Genomic DNA, 11,550 nt, shown 5'->3' with positions numbered 1-11,550 from the left:
ATGGTCTGGAATATCCCTTTGGTCAGTTGGGGTCACCTGTTTTGGCTGTGTCCTCCTTGTACATCCCAAGCCCCCAGGTACTCCCAGATCCCTCACCAGTCTGGCAATACAGAAAGCAGAAAAGGCCTTAGCTCTTTGTAAGCCCGGCTCAACAATAACAAAAATGTCTATGTATTATCAACCTGTGTTCCCCAAATCCAAAACACAGCACCATCCCAGCCACTGTGAAGAAAAAAAGTCTAAAAAGAGCTACCCTTTCAGGAAATACCACAACTTGTGCAATCAAGGGATGTCAAGTCAAAGTCACATTATGAAACTTTGTTTCAATAAAAAGAATACAAATRCCCATAGCTTTAGTTACCAGAAGAAATTGGCCTCTGCATCCAAACTCAGAGTCTCGTGTTAGTTGTAATGACAAAAGCAGGGATGGAGTAATTAAACTTAGTTATTATGAATAGCATGTGTTCATTATGCATATAACACAAACAGCCCTATGGAAAGAGAGACACACAAATCTGAGACTGTTCTGCTGCATAGTAATTTTCAAATTTTGGTCTATAACCTATCTTTAAGATCCTTYAGACTGCATGGAAATTGTGTTCATGTCTCTCAAAGAGAAAAGTCAATAGTGTTTTCACTAAAATATGCAACAGCAATGGCAAGTAATTTTGATAGTAGATATTGGCCCATTGGTCAATGACCCACTTTGCCAGTGTATGGAARTTTTAGCCTTTCACATCCCTGACATTCTGTTTCTAAAATTTGGAGAGAATTAAAATAGATACAAGATAATAACTGCATTTCTATGAATTTATTCAATTCTCTGGACAGATCATTTATGAACTCTGGAAGATAATAGGTGATTATGACATATTGCAGTTACATAAAATAGGTACGATGTCTCCTGAAAAATAAAAAAAAGTCTTTTCCCTGAGAGAAGCCTTAATAGAAATGGTGTCATGAGTGAAAATTTCACCCTGAGACAATATGAATTTTGGCAAAGGCATACCCAGGAAAATAGAATAGAGTCTGAAGGCTGGATTTGACTACAGGACACACTGTAAACCTCCTTAGAATTCACTGTGGCTTGAAACTGTTAGGTGAAAGAAATCCAGTAACCAAAATATAAAGCCAAGCTCACTTTGTGCTTCCCTGTCTCCTTTCTCTGTATATTTCCAACTATTCCAGTGAACTCAGTGCTGCACTTTTGCATTATTTAAAAGTGCAAAAGAGCAATATCAACATAAAAAAATCCGATTCAATCTTGCACTATCAAGCACTCCAGTACAAGGGTCATGAGCCCCAAAGCAGCTGCTGAGGACTGCTTATCCAAACACCAAATGCTATTTGAAGAGCTGAGATGTTGTGTAACCTTTAACTGTAAGACATTATATACAGGGCGAAGTACTTTGGGGTCCCAACCAGGTTATCCCTTGCTGTGTGTAATATAGAGGTTAATGAAAATACCAAATGGAAGTACAGCACAAGACTTCTTTACTCAGGTCTCACAAACACAGATAACTAAACAATTGCTTAAAGAATTATTTTGAAATCTTTTACAGCTTCCACATTCAAATTATAGACTTTAAAAATATTCTTTTCATTATTGTTTTTTCAGTAATATTTTCATTCACTTTGGTTAGTTCTTTCTAGTTGTGCAGGGCCTTTGGCAGAAGTTTTGGCAGGTTTCTAGCACTAGAAAGGAAATTAAAAACTGTTAAAAAAAAACATATAGAAAAACAGTAGTATTATTGTATAAAATTGTAGCACTAAATAATATTGTCATTATAAACAGGAAATACATGACTTTTCAATTTACTTGCCTGCTATGCTTTTGCAGAAAATGAAAATATTTTTAGCTATGCCAGCAAAACTTGAAAAAAACCTTTCTGTTTATCCTATCTCCAATTCCATTTAGAAGTGTTGTATTCTGAGCAAGGCTCTCCAAATAAATATGATGGTGCTTGGAAACCATTAGGGTTAATAAGGACCATTTATTAGGAGCATCTTCATTCCTGTGGGAGAAACTTGGCTCATGCTGGCATACTAAGGTAAAAGGTAGCAGCATTCAGCTTGTTATCAGCTCTCCTACTTCTAGTTCTTCACCTGTTGAAGAACTGAGATACTTAAAAAAAAAAAAAGTGTTTGATAGAAGTTAAAACTTGGCATTAAACTTCTCACAGTTCTCCCATAGCTGACCTTAACTTGCCTTTCTCTGTATTGCTTCATGTCTGCAGTAGTGAAAAATTAAGGGATACTCTTCCTTTTCTGTTAACTCAGCCAGTCTTGTTAGTTCTTTTTCAAAATTTTCACTACTAACTTACATACATTAAAGAACAGGCTGCATTGAATTAATTCGTTCCTCTTTTATATTTGCTTCTTGAAAGTCTATGATCTCAGTTCCTTTTAGTAATTCAGTATTCTTCTCCTCAGAAGTAGTCTCACTATGAGGGAAAGTTTCACTAAACCAGCAATTCCATATTCTACASTTTAGAATTCCATTCCCTCACTTTTTCAAACTTTTCAAAAACTAAAAAACAAGAGCTGTTTGAGTGCTGAAAACACCTTGATATTGAATTTACCATGAATAGAAAGCCTCCCTAGAGACCCAGACATAATGAAAAATATATTAACATTATCTAAAGGTTCTCAGACATATTAACAATATCAAATTGCGATCTGCCAGTCAGCAAACAYTCAAAAATCTATTATTGGCTCTCTTGCTAATGATATTATTTTAACTTATCAGCCATTTATCAAAAACCATTACTAAAGCTGCAAGTAAGCAGAATTTTTTTGACTGATTCACATCCCCCGAACATTCAGCACTTACTTGCAGTTGCCTGCTTATTTCATCCAAAAAYTTCTAATTTAGATTTACAAGGATAATGCTGAATCTAAGACAGGATAATATTTCAGAATGGACAATTACCAACTTGGGTAAATGATGACAAATCCTAGACAGATGAAGATAYCAAAGATAAATCCCCTTGAAAGTAGGAAGAGGCCATGAGAATATAAACAAAATAGCACCACCCAGAGGCGGAAGAAAAACCCTTGAATTTACAAGGATATTTCCAAAACATTAATCTGGAAAAATTCCAACATGAGAATCTTCAGATATGTTCAACATCAATATCTGCTTTGAGATGTCAAAGTGAAAGAAACAGAAATCTTTAACAGAAACAATCTTTATCACAAACAATACTAACTTTTCTAATACAGAAATTATAAGAGAAGGGAATAGAGAGAAAATATTTAATACATACATATTTTTAGAATACYATGAACTCAATATGTATAATATTTTATGCACAAGGATACTACTAGGTAAGARAAGAAAATTAAATAGAAAATAGAGCAGGGCCATGCAAGAATGACATGCAAAACAGAACAAAGATGAAATCCCCTCGATTTATATAAAAGGTTTAGACAGCAAGGAATATACAGTACTCTTGTCCAAAAAAAGATCTTAGAAAAATGTCTCCTCCCTTAGTCACAAMTCACCATACCACTATATCTTACCCTTTAAGTATCTCTGATTTTCTTAAGAATAAAATTGTTCAAAGGTGCCTGAAAGCAAAAAAAAAAAAAAATGAGAAGCTGAATGGAAAACTGGCCTGAAGAATGAGGCCTGAGCATCAAAGTACAATACATACACGTGTAACTATACACAAAAACAGACAACATTTGGGTTTTTTAGCAGGTCACACTTAGAACGTAAGTWCTTAATATCAAAAAAATAGCAAGAGCATTCCTTTCCCCCTCATCTTTCAAAGGAAAAAAGTTTGACCATTTTAACAATGCATTTATACTTACATAAAACTTTTTGTGTCATCTCATGAAGAAATSCTATTTCCATTTAAATTGCAGTACCTACTAAAAGTCCTGAAGATAACTGAGCGGTATGTGTTTTTTCTCTGCATCAAAAAATATATCATTCCTAGAGAACTAGATTTTTATTACTGCATTTCAGAGTAATATTTAACATTAAAAGTTATCAAATTACCTGTAATWAGGTAATACAGTTAAAGGTTAAAATCTATTTTTATAAAGGCAATACACATTAMTTTAAAAACACCTTTTAAGAATCTTTGGGGCTTGACTTAATTTCTAGGGTTTATTATTTTTCTTTGATTTCATTGTTTTCTTTCTTMTTTGGAAAGCTTTGTATTTAATCCCAGTTTTTTGAGATCATTTCACAAGAATATTRTCATTCTCACCATCCTCTTGTCCAGTCAAAGCAGGTGCTTTTTCTACTGGCACATCTGCTGGCATTGTCTGAGGATGACCACAGTAGATGTTTGGTAGGGATCGGCCTCAACCTCTGGCTCAGCTATCCATTTCTTCCTATCCTTCAATTTTTTCATGCTGGTTTTGAAATAAGCTGACATATTTGATGTGGCTTCATCTTTGAAAACATTCATCTCCAGAGCTGAGACTGATCTTTTAATCAAACTTGTCTGTTAAAAAAAGGAAACTTAATTTATTTAGAYGTTCATTTGAAATAAGATTTATGTATCACATCCCCTTAGTTTTAATGGACTGGATTTTATTTTATACAAAGTTGTAAAGGAAAAAAAAAAAGTGACAGGGGCTCTTTGATGTTGAAAAAAAATTATTATTTAATGGGAAAAGAGATCTGCATATTTCAGGCTATATGTCAAAAGAAAGGGATCTAAAAAATTAATTCAAAGTTATTTGAAGCTGATAAAGGGCTAAAATCAATCTTCCCTAAAAATGTAACAAAAAATTTCAATTAAATAACCCCAGTCATTGTGGGAAAGTTGTGTTTTAAAATGAAAAATTTATGTCACTGGTGGTGACATTTACAAGAAAACAAGCWAAGGAATATTCAGAAACCAGAAGAAAAGACAGGAGGACTCTGTATAATGCTTTAAAGTRCACAAGTATTATATGAAAACATAGTTGATATATGAAGGAATTATGTACCTCTGTACTTTGTGCCCCCATCCCAGAATTGCCTGATGAAATCAAAACTGAAAGAATAACTGTTATCCTCTGGGATTTAATTGTTAATAATTATTAAGCAAGTCTTATTTCCAATAACAAATTTATTGCTTCTCCTTCTTCCTGTGATTTCTGGTTCACTGACTTCCTCTTTAATACTAGGCATAACATAGCTTTGTTAAAGAAATGAAAATGCAATTTCATGTCCATTGCCTGAAATTTTAAGGGGGAAACATTTGTTACTAATCATTRAAATTAATTTAAAATAATTGAAGGATTGAGTAATTTTTAATTAGGCTCTGGCAGAGCATGGAAACGGAAAGGTCCTTGATTTAGAGTAAGTACTACTTATTAACAACTAAAACATCAGAGTTATCAGAACAAGAAAAAAGTTTCATATATTCAGATGTGCATACGTGTATGCAAATCAAAATGCATGTTAAATGGAGMACTTGACTTCTCTCAACACATTGGAATATGCCAACACTGACATCTACTGGYGTTAGTCAGGTTTGGGGTAGTTTTTCTGCAAACAATTAGTAATGAAGTTTCTTTGTGCATTCATGGAACTGAAATCTGTTACTTGCAATTTCATTGCCAGAGGTATATCTCAGAGAATAGATATATTCTCATTTCTGCTAATTACAATATAGTTTCATTTAAAGACCTAATTAAATGATCAGAGTACTGAGTAACAGGCAGAAGGGGAGAAGGTGTCTCAGCATAACTGAGAACCAGCCATTTGATTTAACAAACAAAATGCCTTCTGAAGTACCCTTTTTGCATTAAAAACAAATTCTTAAAATTTAGTATTAACCCATAAGTTGTAGTTCTTATGCAGAAAAAGAAATTGCAGGTCTGGGACTAGTTTGTTAACTCTTTCTAATTTTCTTGTTTTCAAATTGAAGTTTTAACTATTTCTTAAGGAAAAGAGAAACAAGAACTGAAATCCTAACTTCTGGCAGGCATTTGGCTTTCCTAGTTTTTCTTTATRTGTAAGCATTTGGTGGTTTATTGGGTTTTAGTGGCGAGCTTTTGGTAGCAGAGCAGCTACACTGGGACTTCTGTGAGAAGGGGCCAGAAAATTTCTCCRTGTCCAACAGAGCCAGTCCCAGCCTGCTCCAGATGGACCCACCACTGGCCRATGGAAACCCTGTCAGCAATGGTAGGATAACCTCTGGGATAACATATTCAAGAAGATGAAGGAAAAAAACTTAGCAGGAGCAGCTGAAGTCAGAGAAGACAGGAGTGAGAATAAGTGRTGAAAAGAGCTGGAAAAACTGCACACCAAGGTCAGTGAAAGAGAGGGAGGAGGTGCTCCAGGTGTCAGAGCTGAGCTTCCCCTGCAGACCGTGGTGCAGATTTATGGTGAGGCAGAATCAAAGAGCAGCAGTGACCTACCTGGAGSAGGAGCTCAAAGTGGAGCAGCTGGATTCCCAAAGGAAGCTGTGATCCTGCAGAAAGCCCCCACTGTACCAGGCTCCTGGCAGGAACTGTGGTGCTGTGCAGAGAGGAGCCCACGCTGGAGCAGGTTTGCTGGGAGGACTTGTGACCCAATGGGGGACCCAGGCTGGAGCAGTACAAGTAATAAATTAAACTTCTTTTTCCCCAACTCAGTTCACTTTACTCATGATGGTAATTGGTGGGTGATGTCTTCCTGGTTTTGCCTCAGCCTGTGAGCCTTCCATTGCATTTTCTCTCCCCTGCCCAGCTGAGGAAAGTGATCAAGGARCTTTTGTGGGCACCAGGTATTCAGCCAGGGTCAGCCCACCACAGGCTGTTCTGACTCTTCAAGGTGCATGGCTGCACAAAAGGATTGTCAAATAAAGCTATACAAAATACAAAAAGGTATAAAACAATCAAAATTTTCCTTATTATTTGGTGGTTAAAAGTSTTTTTCAAGACAACCATGCAAAAAGAGCTGTCCTTTTATGAGACTTTTTTTCACAAATAGTTTTCAATCCTAGGAGTTTATATTAAATAATCAACTGTGAGTTAATGAAAAACAACAATCAGACTTTTCATTTCTGKAAGAGGGAAGCAACATAGAAGAAATTTCCAAGCAATAATAATGCTGATCTGATAATATTGTTTCCATCTGCTGGTAAAAAAGTGTAAAATCAGAATGTCTCAGGGAAATGCACGCATTCCTCTATGAACAAATCTTAACAAACATAATATAAAGCTACCAATCCTATTAAAATTTTTGTAGGATATCTGTGAGGAACAGGTTTGACAACCCATATATAGCCTCATTAAAAATGTATTTAGCTTATACTGGTTTTCATGGCTAAAAAATAGATTCTTAGCTTTCAGATAATTGATGCCTGCAGAGGATACCAAGACTAAACGGGGGCACAAAAACAAGGCACCTTTGCTATCTGATGAATTAAACTTGGTACAGTCAGTCTCAAGAGACAGTTGTTGCTGACCTTGGGAATCTTGATAAATTGATTCATCCTGCTCTGCAAAGTGCTTTTTTTCAGGTGTGAATAAAAAGTTTTATGTATTTTTAAGCCTTTGGATATTTTTCATAGGAAAGACAAGATTTTAAAGCAAGAAAATTATTGCTTTCTTGATCTGACTTACCATAAAAGCCTACAGCTGTGGATGTCTTTGGACTTTGTAACAGTCAAACTAGACTCTTTCACAGAAGAACTCGGAATGAGAAAAAAAAAAATATAGAACTGTGCTATTTTAACTGTTAGCAAAGTAATTTGATTTTTTACTATCTACAACACAGAAACCATGCGTACCCCCACACAGATCATTTGCATTTGTGAAATTATCTCATTGCAGGGAATTGTTCAGTTATGAATCATCGCTTYAATGGACCTAAATTAGTTTCAGGTCAATGATCCCTTTGCCCTTCAAGGCTCTCACGAGGCGACCAGTATTAAAAAAGAGAACAGATGATGGTAGCAGCTGCCACTAGATGGCAGTGCTCCAAAGAATTTAGTTCTCTAGATTGAAAGGATTAAGCGAATTCAGGAAAGAATTTCAGTGTGGGCTTGTTTTTAAACTTTAGTTCTCTTCCTTTCTGGGGAATGTAGCTCTCAAACTAAAGCTTCCTTTCCCAGAATTTCTACTAATTTATAAATCTCAGACTCACCCTCAATTTCCTCACCCTGYTGAGTACTTGAAAAATCAAACCATTCTCATCTTCAAATCCCATCCTACCATAGATTCTATAATTCATCTCCTGTAGTTCCACTCCCATCTAACTCCTTCAACTTCCTGCTTCTTGTAAGGGGTTCTGTCCTTTATTCACTTCTCTTCTTCCTCTATTCAATCTCTAGTAATATCTAGTMAAAGACCATGTATGGATTCCCTCTCCAATGGTAAACAAGCATAGAATGATTTATCACATTCTGTACCAACAAAAATATCAGATGCTCTTTCTCTTAGGGATGTGTAGCTGCCAGTTTTAGCTCAGCAAGGCTGACAGACAAGAATCTAATGAGCCTTTGCCTTTTCAACCTTCATGACCTCCTGCTACTTTCTTCATTCACTAGCCAGCACAGACTCAGAACACTGGTATCATTCACAACATTCTAAAATCAAACTCTTTTTCCAGTCTCTCTACAAAACTAATAATGGTATCTAATTTCATATCTTCCTTTCTGCAGCCTCAGTTTCTTTAGCCTAGCCAAGCATTACTGTGTTGTGCTCACAGTCATTCAAAGTGCTACCACAAAGGTCACAGTTGCTTCCTTGGAACATTGTCCCATTCTTGAAGTAATAGAAAAAATCCCAGCTATTGAAATAAACAGTACTCCTATGCTTATGAAGCCTTCACAGATTTTTTGGGGTTTTGTCATGTCTASAACAGTAAAATGATAACTTCTATGTTTTTGACTTCTAACTCCAGCACTGAGTTCCAAAGTTTGGGAGATTCCTTTCTGAGCACCCTTCTGCCCACACTTCTAGTGCCACTCACATCTAAGAAACGCTCACAAGAGCCATTGATTTATTCTCAGAAGAACTTCCTTAATTCCTCTCCCACCATGTTCTGAAAAATAGTTACTKAATGGGTTTCTGGTATGCTGAGACCCCTGCTTACAATGAGGATCAGTGAACTTATTCTCTTTCATTCCTTATAGTCTTGCAGACAGTATCAGTCCAGCAGTCAGAAAATGCTGYTGAATCAAAAGCACTCTACAGAGGCCATGAATTACATTCATATGCTACCCAAATTGCTGACAAAAGCAGAAGCTCACAAAAACCAAAGAGAAACATCAAGGACTAATCCTGTACCCTGAAACAATGCCATCCTTGATGCTTAGGATGATCTTGGCTACACCAGAAGAATTCAATTACTAAAAACTTTCATAAAGCAATTTGTGGATTCGTATTTTAAAAGCAGAGAGAAGTATCATTATTAGCAAATCTGACCTTCTAATTAATACAGATTTAAAAAAAAAAAAATCATCAGTATTCATGCTCCAAGCTCAAAATTGGCTGGGTGAAGCTGAGATTATACCTCAGAAAGGAATCTAGTCTTTATAATAATGGATCATTTCAGAATCTGCTACTTTCAATGCTGTATGTTGAACTATTATAGTTACTCTCATTTGCTTGGACTGAAAATCCAACTATTGGACCTGCTAAGATTTTGTTTAGCAAATCCTCTTGCACCAGAAAATACACCATACAGATAAAATATTCACCCCAACTCTCTCTCATTGTCATGTTAAACACATAGCCATCTCTTAAGTCCAAACACAGAACTGGAGAATTCACAGGAATTGACACATCTGCTTGCTCCCCTGGAACATTAAGATAATTAATCGAACTCTRTAAAGTGCATTAACTGCACAACATTCCTAAAAGAGTTGTGTAGAAGGAGAATCACAGATTTAGCCAACAGGAAATGCTGTCCCTCTCCAGAGCTTAGATTTTGCAGGGGCTGCAGGCTGATATTTCCTTCCATTTCAAATCTAGAACATGGAGCCCTCTTCTAATGCATCCATTCTTTCAAGAAAGGGCGAGGTGATTTTTTTTTTTCTTTTATATGACGAAAAAGGGCAAAGATGAGATTTGTACCTCTTTATGATAATATATTATTGAAGCACAGGATAAGAGAATTCATTGCTTATCTGAGAATTCAAGACTCACCATTAGATTATTTGACCATTCTGGGTGCAGGAAGTTGTGTTGTTGAGCAGAAAAGAATGCAAAARTCATGCAGCCAACAGAGAGAACAAGTGCTGACATGACTATCTCAGTTATTAGAGCACTTACCRGGAGCAGAAAAACTCTATAATATTTCTAATCCCAAAAATTCTTTTCTATATTATTGATAATGTCTCACCTCCTTTATTTTAAGGTAAACACGTTTAATTTAAAGTTCAGAGAGTATTGCAGAGACATCTTCTTTTGCTTATCTTTCAAGACTGTAAAGCTTCTTTCASAATTACTGCTTTTCAGGATACAATCTCCCTTCCTACAAAGTATGGCCCTAATTCCCTATTCTTATCCTTATGACCTTGCATTTGGCTGCACTAAAACACATGTTTTTCAAGAGAACTCAAGTTAACAAGCTACACAAATTGCCCTGTAAAACTGACCAAGCCTTATCCTTATTTACCACTCTGCTATTCTTTAGTCACTACAGACTTTATAAGCAATAATTTGGTATTTCTGAAGCTGAAAGTAGCAAACTGCCAGTCTCCAAAACCATTAGGAAAAAAATGTGAGTATTAAGGCTCCAATTCTTATTTTTTTGATATTACTATACAAACAAAAAAAAGACACAAAAGAGAAAAAAAAAGTAATAAGCAAAGAAAAAAGACTGTGCTTCTTATTAATTCATATGCACATTATTGAATGCAAAACACATTAAAAAATTCAAACCAAATATTTAGGAATGCACTACCATCAAATACAAAAATTGATAATGTAATAACATGGTTAAATGTGGTAGGCTTATTCCAAAATTCATTTACATTTCATCACTACCTTTTGTAGAATGAATTTTTAGACAGACCTTCTTACATGCTACATCAGCCTCAGAAAAATCAACTATTATGCATTTTGTTCTACTACAGCTCCTCATTAGTTAAACATCCTGCAGTTATCACATGACTACCTATATTAATCATGCAATTAATACTTTTGGCTACAAGTTYATCTAAGTCCCAGTATTGTGTGTGCTTCATTTTGTGCATGTGTGAGCTCAACAGAACTACACTCAATTAGTTAAAGYTATGCTTGTTCCTAAGTGTTTGTAGAGTCAGGACTGAGGTAAGACTCTGTGATAAAGGGCTGCTGCATGTGTACTTTAAACCTTTTACTATTGCAGGATTTCACATTCACAGAAAGCCTACTGTATTTGTTTAGTATTTCTTCTCATTTCAATGGGACCTCGCGTGTGAGTAGAATATATTCATAACGTAAATTGTGGCATATAACTTAAAATATGTCTATAAAGTGCAATTTATTTTTAAAAACTAACAGTACGTTTTACATTCTAAGCAAGATGCAAGCCATTTAGTACCCTTCTAATTATTTTAAAACACATCTACCAAATAAGGGAAATTTTTYAAATTTTTTTCTTTGCCACTTTAAAGTTACAAA

General features: G+C 35.4%; 1 long non-coding RNA gene across 1 annotated transcript; it reads right to left on the bottom strand.

Annotated features, from left to right (window-relative positions):
- Positions 1-3,490: 3,490 nt before the first annotated feature.
- On the bottom strand, positions 3,491-6,693 carry LOC130575204 (uncharacterized). The gene is made up of 3 exons (XR_008965565.1): positions 6,373-6,693; positions 4,224-4,463; positions 3,491-3,573 (listed from the first exon to the last, which is right to left on the bottom strand). It is a non-coding gene; the product is annotated as an uncharacterized LOC130575204 (long non-coding RNA).
- Positions 6,694-11,550: the final 4,857 nt, after the last annotated feature.

This window comes from Malurus melanocephalus, unplaced genomic scaffold, assembly GCF_030028575.1.
Source record: "Malurus melanocephalus ecotype Western Australia unplaced genomic scaffold, MMel_1.1 scaffold_0, whole genome shotgun sequence".
Classification (NCBI taxonomy): Eukaryota; Metazoa; Chordata; class Aves; order Passeriformes; family Maluridae; genus Malurus; species Malurus melanocephalus.
The sequence above is the reverse complement of the archived record's forward strand: the minus strand, read 5'-3'. Positions and strand labels throughout refer to the sequence as shown.